Source organism: Alligator sinensis, unplaced genomic scaffold (genome assembly GCF_000455745.1).
Source record: "Alligator sinensis unplaced genomic scaffold, ASM45574v1 scaffold442_1, whole genome shotgun sequence".
In the NCBI taxonomy this organism is placed as follows: domain Eukaryota; kingdom Metazoa; phylum Chordata; order Crocodylia; family Alligatoridae; genus Alligator; species Alligator sinensis.
In genome coordinates, this window is record NW_005841829.1 from 2,170,702 (window position 1) to 2,178,373 (window position 7,672).

At 45.7% G+C, this 7,672-nt stretch overlaps 1 protein-coding gene across 1 annotated transcript in view; it reads right to left on the minus strand.

The window, feature by feature from the left end:
• The window catches only part of LDLRAD3 (low density lipoprotein receptor class A domain containing 3), a 148,913-nt gene that overhangs the window by 109,683 nt on the left and 31,558 nt on the right, over positions 1-7,672 (minus strand). The gene's annotated exons all lie outside the window — the stretch shown is intronic.

The following is a 7,672-nucleotide window of genomic DNA, read 5'->3' on the forward strand; positions in this document are numbered from 1 at the left end:
AAAGGAGCTATTATTAGAGGTGAGGCGATAGCATCAACCGGTATTAAGGCTGTCAGTGATCTCTCCACTGTAAGACTAGTTTTCCAGTGGCTTATGATGCTGCCAAACCGTTTGGCTGAACTATATGTTTCCATGCCTCAACCTGAATCTTTTGGTCAACCCAAATTTTTTTGCCCTGTTAAAAGGTTCTGGTGACCTTTTCTTAGGAGGATTCTAAAAGACCTAGGGTTTGACCACAGACTCGAAATTTAGCAGGAGGGCTGGACCATGTCCTCACAGCATCCAGGAGAATGCCCTCTGCTATCCCCTTGGAAATTCACATGAATTTCCCATCTTTGGGTGGAAAAACACTCACAATTAGTATACAAGATCACCAAAGCTCTTTACAGAAGGCAGTCATCACCATTTACCTGTTACACAGGCAGAAAATGGAGACACAAGGATAGAAGTAACTTGCACGCTCGCCCAGCAGGCCAGATGCAGAGATGGGTGCACTGGTAAGAGCTTTGCAGCCACAGCCCAAGATTTTCCCTGAAAGTATGGTCTATTACAGTCTGCGATGGGTCTAGGTACTTAAAATGAGAACGTAAATTGGGGGCTCCTTTCTCCTGGGTTCGTAACAGAGGTGTAAGCAGGGTAACTGGCAGCTATGATGCATATAGCTGTGATGGCTGCAGGGTCCCCCTTCCGCTGTCCCTAAGACACAAAAGAAGAGCTGATGTCCCAGTTTCCAATTCCTCCACCCCTCCACTCCCTAATTATGTTACTGATTTTTAATGCTGTTCCTGCCAGGCTCAAGAAGCCTAGTTGAAGAAGATACCTATTTTAAATGCAGAGGAAACAAGAGCTAGGCATAGGGTCATAGACTGGAAAGAAGAGCCTGGCAGTAGGGGAGGGAAACTGGGATTAGAAATTGAGGTGTGGAGGGAGAAAGGAACTTGCTACACAAAGAAAAGAGGATTAGGAATCAGGGGAAGGGAGGAACTCCCAGATTTAATGATGAGACTGTGAAGAAAGTCTGGGACTGAAAAGCAATTGGTAAGACCATGTGGGAGGAACAAGACAAGAGGCCGGAACAGTGGGAAAAGAAGAAAGATTAGCTGAAGTGCCAGGCAATTGGGTCCTGTGACTGATAGGACAAAGAAACTGGGGATACTAGTGCACACTCCCATCCAGGACCTGGATGGGACCCCAAAGTTCCTTTGAAGTCAAACGCATCTACGTGAAAACCAACTAATGATTGTGTATGCTCAGTCTCTTTCTAGTTCTGGTCCACATGGAAGATGACAACCTACTACTGCTATCAGCTGGTTTGCTTGGATGCCGTCAGTGGAGCAGCCCTAAAGGTTCCATGGCACACGTGGGTGCCACCATAGTTCCACTTAAGACATTTCTGTTTTTTCAGTTTGCACTTACACACTCAGACACACACGAACATTAAGCTTAGAAATTAAGCATTCAAAAATGCTAGAATTAACATTGTTAATTCAGCATCCATGCACATACACATAAGAAGTTACACTGGCAACTTTCTGAATTCTAACATTTTTAGTTTTTAAGTATTTGACTTTATTAAATAAATATTAGGAAGACTGCACCTTTTTTTTCTGCAACAGGAAAACACGGACTGCATGAACTGTCTTCCTTTCTCCTCTGGTATTTGGCTTTTTTTGGATCATAAGTTCTTCATGACAGTGACTATGTCAGTTTAAGAGCACCAACACAGTAAATAATAAGGAATAAAAACAGGAGCATCAAAACACCATGAGCAAACAAGATTTAAACACAGCCACTCCATAATCTGGATCTTTTTGTTTGTTGCTTTGCAGCACAGCAAGGCCACTTTTATCATGGCAAAAGCAAAGAAAGAACTCAGAGCCCCACGTTGCAAAAACACAGGTCTCCATCACTTTTGTTCAATGCAAGAGGTCTGGATAACGCAACCATGGATAACCCATTCCCCGGAGCATCTCTCAGGGATCCAATAGGGTAGATGAACAACACGTGTTCAAATTCCTTGATTCCATTCTCTTAAGCCTGCAGCTAATATGTCCTTACACCTGTATCCCAGCATTCTGGTTCCTTTGAAAGGCTTCCTCCAAATTACAGCCAGTCATTGATCTTACAGTGCTTGTAACAGTCCCCAGTCCCAGATGCATGCCAGGTGCATCTCTGGGACACTCCCAAGGAACTTCCACACCTCTGTGGCACCCTTCTGCCCCAAACCCACCTCTACTGACTGCTGCTTGAACACTAAGAATAAACTGAGATGTACCAGGAGCCAACTCCTTGGCCCGATATGCCTCAGCCCTACCTGTCTGTCTCAGGCCTCACCAGCCCTTAGTAGAGGGGATTCTGCCAGCTAGTGGCGTGACCCTTGACCAGTCAAGTTTTATGAAAAGATGGACCCCCTTACTTTTCTTAGAATGGGCAGGCCTGTATGGTTAAAATCACTGGAATCACTGACAAAAAGTGGGATATAAAAAGATAACCAAAATCTTCCTGTTATAAAACAGGAACAAGTATAAGAAATCAGTAACCATATGTTGAGATACAGACAGAAGTATAATAATAAACAAACAAAAGAAAATATCAGAACACTAACCCGTTCTTGCTCTGCATTTTTAATCCAAGAATGCAGTCTCCACCAAGCTCATGAGCTGGGGGACTCCAGCATTTCCCTATATCCAGGAAAAACTGAAGACCCAACCATGCTCTCAAGGCAGGCTTAAATATAGTTGTTTATGTAGCTATTCACATATAGCGACTCTGATTCTCAGGAGGCCAACTCTATGCATATAACTCTCTGCCCCCCACCCTCCACCAAGGTGCATATCTGATAGAGTAACACCTTTCCTCATCTAATTAAGAGTAGAATATGTGCATCATTTCAGACATGGAGACTACTAATCCTAAAGATGCTCACAGATAATTTCCCCCCCATGGGAAGAAATCTCCTTCCCCCAAATAGTTTGATTAGCCATTGTCAGGTAAAGTCTGGCTCCTGTGCCTGAGAGCACATCCATGTGGGACAGGAGAAAACAACTCAAGTCAAATGCTAATTTCAAGGCATAACTGCTTCTCGCCTTACCGCTCCTCAAACGCTTAGGCTCAGGGTTCTTCTTACAGGTCAAAGAAACGCATAGTTTACTACTTGAAAGTCATTCTCATATTGTGCAATCCTGGCCCTATTATAGCACATAAGAAATACATTTTATATCCAATACCACAATACATGTGAACAGAAGGGCAATAAGGCTAAATGCACCTTGACATTACCTGTACGTAGAGATTATGCATGCCATATCACCAAAACTTAAATCATGCAAGATACCCCACAAAGCCCTGATGTTCATGGCAGTGCCCTTTCACAAAGCTGGCTTTTATGTGTGCATGTTTGGGTAGCTGAAAAAATCTCCCATTTTTGCATCACATAGATTTTGAGAAGGCCCCTTGAACTGGGCTTCAAACAGTGCCAGAATGAGCCTGCATGGCACAGACTGGCAAAGTTTAATGAGAGTATGATGAAGCAGTGGTATGGGAGAGATCAAAAGGAGGCACAAGGGATGGCAACAGAAACAGAAAAGTGATAGCCGTTAAGAAGGGTGATGGCTGCTTTGGCTCTGAGACTTCAGTATTAAATTTGCAGGAGATTCTCTCTTGTAGAGCTGAAGCGAGTACAGATGCACTGAAGCCTCTTTCCTATGTTGTTCAGCAGATACTGTAATATAAACTGTTTTAAGAGAAGTCACACAATACCTCTTACTTGATTTAATACCCTTCAAAACAAAGTCTGCAGTTCCTCTCGAACTCTCTCTTCATCGTATAAGACAGTCTCAGTTCAGATTAGGAAGCGTTAAATGAGATCTATCAGTGAATTTCACATATCCACCAAACTACCATATTTTCTGAAGTGAATCCAAGGTCCACTCAGAAATAATGGGCCATTGCTTTGAAGAAAACAGGTAATAAATTATCCTGGAGTTACCACCACATTTAACGCACACTAACTTTGGCAGTGGAAAAAAACCCTCCCAACTGCAAAATATTTGAAAGACTTCAGAACTCCTTCTACAGATAAAACTTGTAAACACAGAGCTTGTGGTTTCATGGATTTTATCAATGTAATTGAATAGCCTTAGGGTCTGAGAAAAGTTTGTACTCTTTTTTTTCAAACCACCTCAGCTACAGATTTCAAAGACCACTGAAAGTACCACCACAGCAGGCAGAATTTCTGATCTCTGCTGCTTCTCTTAAAGTAAGGGAAACCCATCTCTCTTACTTTAAGACCTTATTTGGGAAACACCTTGCTTCCTACCAAAGCTTCATTAGCCTGCAGGAAATGCCACCGACAAAACTACTGTGAAACATATTGTTGCCTGGCTCTAAAAGGACCAAATAGATTTCCTCTACCTGTAAGGGGTGGAAAGAAGAGTGCAAGCATAGTTACAGAATTCACCTTGGAGTAAAATGTGTCAGTCTGCCCTTTTTTAAATGATATGCATGACCTGGAGCAGGATGGCCCAAGGTCCAATGCCAACAAAAGGGGATGAAATTTTAGCAGTCCTACACAGATGACAAAGGAGGCCAAAGCCACAGAGCTGCTGCAACCATATGGAGCTAGACACCATGCAGGAATCCTACCATCAAAACTGAAAAACTAAATGACATTGTGAAATAGTTATGGAGTGTCTTCCACTGCATATATGGCAACAGAGTCACCTGTGGATGGGGATGTGGGGAAATACAGATTTCACAGACTGCCAAAAGCACTTTGAAACACCACTGAACCTGGGGCAGAACCAACCGAAGAGAAAAGGGGGCTCATGTAGACTTACTGGGTGCATCTACATGAGACACTTTACAGTACATTAAACAAATCTAATTTGCATTCAAGTGTCACTGACTACACATGTGCAGCAATTACTGTGCAGTATATTAGCATAATGCGCTGTTTCCTAGTACCTGTAGATACAGGTACTGTAGATACCAGTATTAAACTATCCCAATTTTCATGTGGCAGAGAGCTGTCCCAGTTACTGGGCAGCTGCCTCCCAGCCATGTGGACATTGGGACTCATCCTGATCTCCACATGGGTGCAAGAGTTGGCCCCGCTAACTCAGGGCAAGCCCGATCACCCCCCGGCTGGGGCTGCACACCAATCCAAGACAGCTCCTCCACTCCAACCTTCAGCCCTCCAGAGCTGGGGGCTAAACCCAAACACCCTCTGCCAGCTTGGGGCTGGCACCTGGGGGAGCCTTGAGCTCCAATTTGCTCCTGATGGGAGTTCATGTGTAGATGTGCACCAGGGAATGCTTTAATGAACCTGAATGTTCTGCACAGAAAATTCAGGCACGTTAACTGCCCGTGTAGATATGCCAAGCATCTCCATTAATGAGTAGCTGATTCTTTCATTTCAAGACTGTGCACTATTTGTAATAGATTAAACAACACCACAATATTTTAAAGCAACCAAAACAAACCTTCCAAAATATAACCTTTAGCAGAGGCCTCTGATACGTTTGGCTGAAACTTCTGCTAGCTCAAAGCAGCATGGCTTGGCAGGCTCACAGCACTTTTCTCCACCTGTGGAATTTGCAGTTTATTTTAGATTGGACATCCTTTTTGGCCCTCTGGCACAACTGTACTTAAAGTGTGCTCATACATGAGCAGCAAGGCTACTCCGACGTGCTGTAATTACAGCATGTCGGAGTGGACTCGATTAATCGAATCTGCTGGAGCATGGTAATTACTGTGCTCCAGCAGACTCTCGTGTGTCGTATCAGCATCCCCGCTTTTAAAAATGGCACTGGGGGTGCTTTAACTAAAGCTCACTTGACAAGCTTCATCTAAAGCTCATTGAATGAGCTTTATCTAAAGTGGCCCCGCCACTATTTTTAAGTGCAGGGACACCAATACATGAGATGCTCCAGGTGCTTTAATTAGATCAGCTCTTAGAGTATAAACACCCAAAACTTCTGAGCAGGTATTATTTGATCATTGCCCAAAAATTCATAGAGGAAAGGCAACTTGTTTCTTCTTCTACAGAAAGAGATTTTCTCATAGCAATGCAACAAGCTCCAGGACCTTTAGCACTGTCATAAAGGATAGGTCTTCCAGAACCTGATAAACTGAACAGCCATGACGTATATCAGGAGTTTTCAACCATTTTTAATTAGTGTACCCCTTCATTCTCAAAGTTTCAGTTCATGTGCCCCTTCATATTTTTTTCTGGGTTTTTTTTGGCGGGGGGGAGGGGGCGCGCAGATTGAAGCCCCCATGGTGAGGGAGGGAGTGGGGCTCTGGCAGGCATTGCATAGGTGGAGAGAGAAAAAATTATTTGTGGGAGCTGAGTGTGTACGTGTACACTCCCCACAGCAGTTAAGTCTATGGAGGAAGGAGCAGGGGGAAGGGAAGGGGACATGGAGGGGGGCAGATTGAGGCCCCCGTGGTGAGGGAGAAAGCAGGGCATAGGCAGGAGCAGGGCTGGGGTGAGTGGGGCCCTGGCTGGGCCAGGTGGTGTGGCACCCCAAGGCCTCTGCCCACCATCCGGCCTGGCTGGGACCCCATTCACCCCAGCCCCTGCTCCTGCCCCGCTCCTTCACCACAGGAGCCTCAATCTGTTGTCTTCTCCCCTCCCGTTCGTCCGTCCATCCATCCCCCATGAGGGATGGAGTGGGGCTGGGGATTGAGCCCCACACAGTGCAGGAGGGAATGGGGCAGGGACCAATCAGACGGTGGAGGCAGGGAGGCCCAAGGTGTGCTGTGCAGGGCCAGCAGTGCCTGGTGCGTCCCTCGCCTTCCCTCTCCCCCAGGTAAGAGGCAAACGTGCCGGGGGAGACACCACCGCTGTGCCCCAGGCACACTGTCCCCACCCAGCTGCGTGTACCCCTTACGACTTGTCTAAGTATCCCTAGGGGTATGTGTACGTCCGGCTGACAACCCCTGACATAGATGATTACATGGTCAGGTGGGTGGCAAATTGGCTTAGGGGTCACGCCCAGGGAGTGGTGGTGGATGGCTCGGTATTGACCTGGAAAGATGTGGGGAGTGGAGTCCCATAGGGCTCAGTCCTTAGACCTGTGTTGTTCAATGTCTTCATCAGTGACTTGGATGAAGGTGTGGAAAGCACTCTATCCAAATTTGCAGATGATACCAAATTACAGGGTAAAGTTAACACACTAGAGGGTAGGGAACAAATCCAGGCAGATCTGGACAGTTTGGAAAAGTGGGCAGAACAGAATAGGATGCAGTTCAACAACGACAAGTACATGGTGCTGCATCTAGGAAGAAGGAATCACCAGCACACTTACAGGCTAGGGGAGGACCTTCTCAGAAGTACAGCAGCGGAAAAGGACTTCAGAGTCATTGCTGACACCAAGATGAACATGAGTCATCAATGTGACGAAGCAATCAGTAAAGCTAACCACGCTTTATCACGCATTAGCAGGTGCATGACAAACAGGTTCAGGGAGGTGATACTTCCCCTCTGTGCGGCATTGGTCAGGCCACAGTTGGAGTACTGTGTCCAGTTTTGGGTGCCGCACTTTAAGAGGGATGTGGACAAGCTCAAGAGGGTTCAGAGGAAGGCCACTCATATAGATTCATAGATGTTAGGGTCGGAAGGGACCTCAATAGATCGAGTCCGACCCCCTGCATAGGCAGGAAAGAG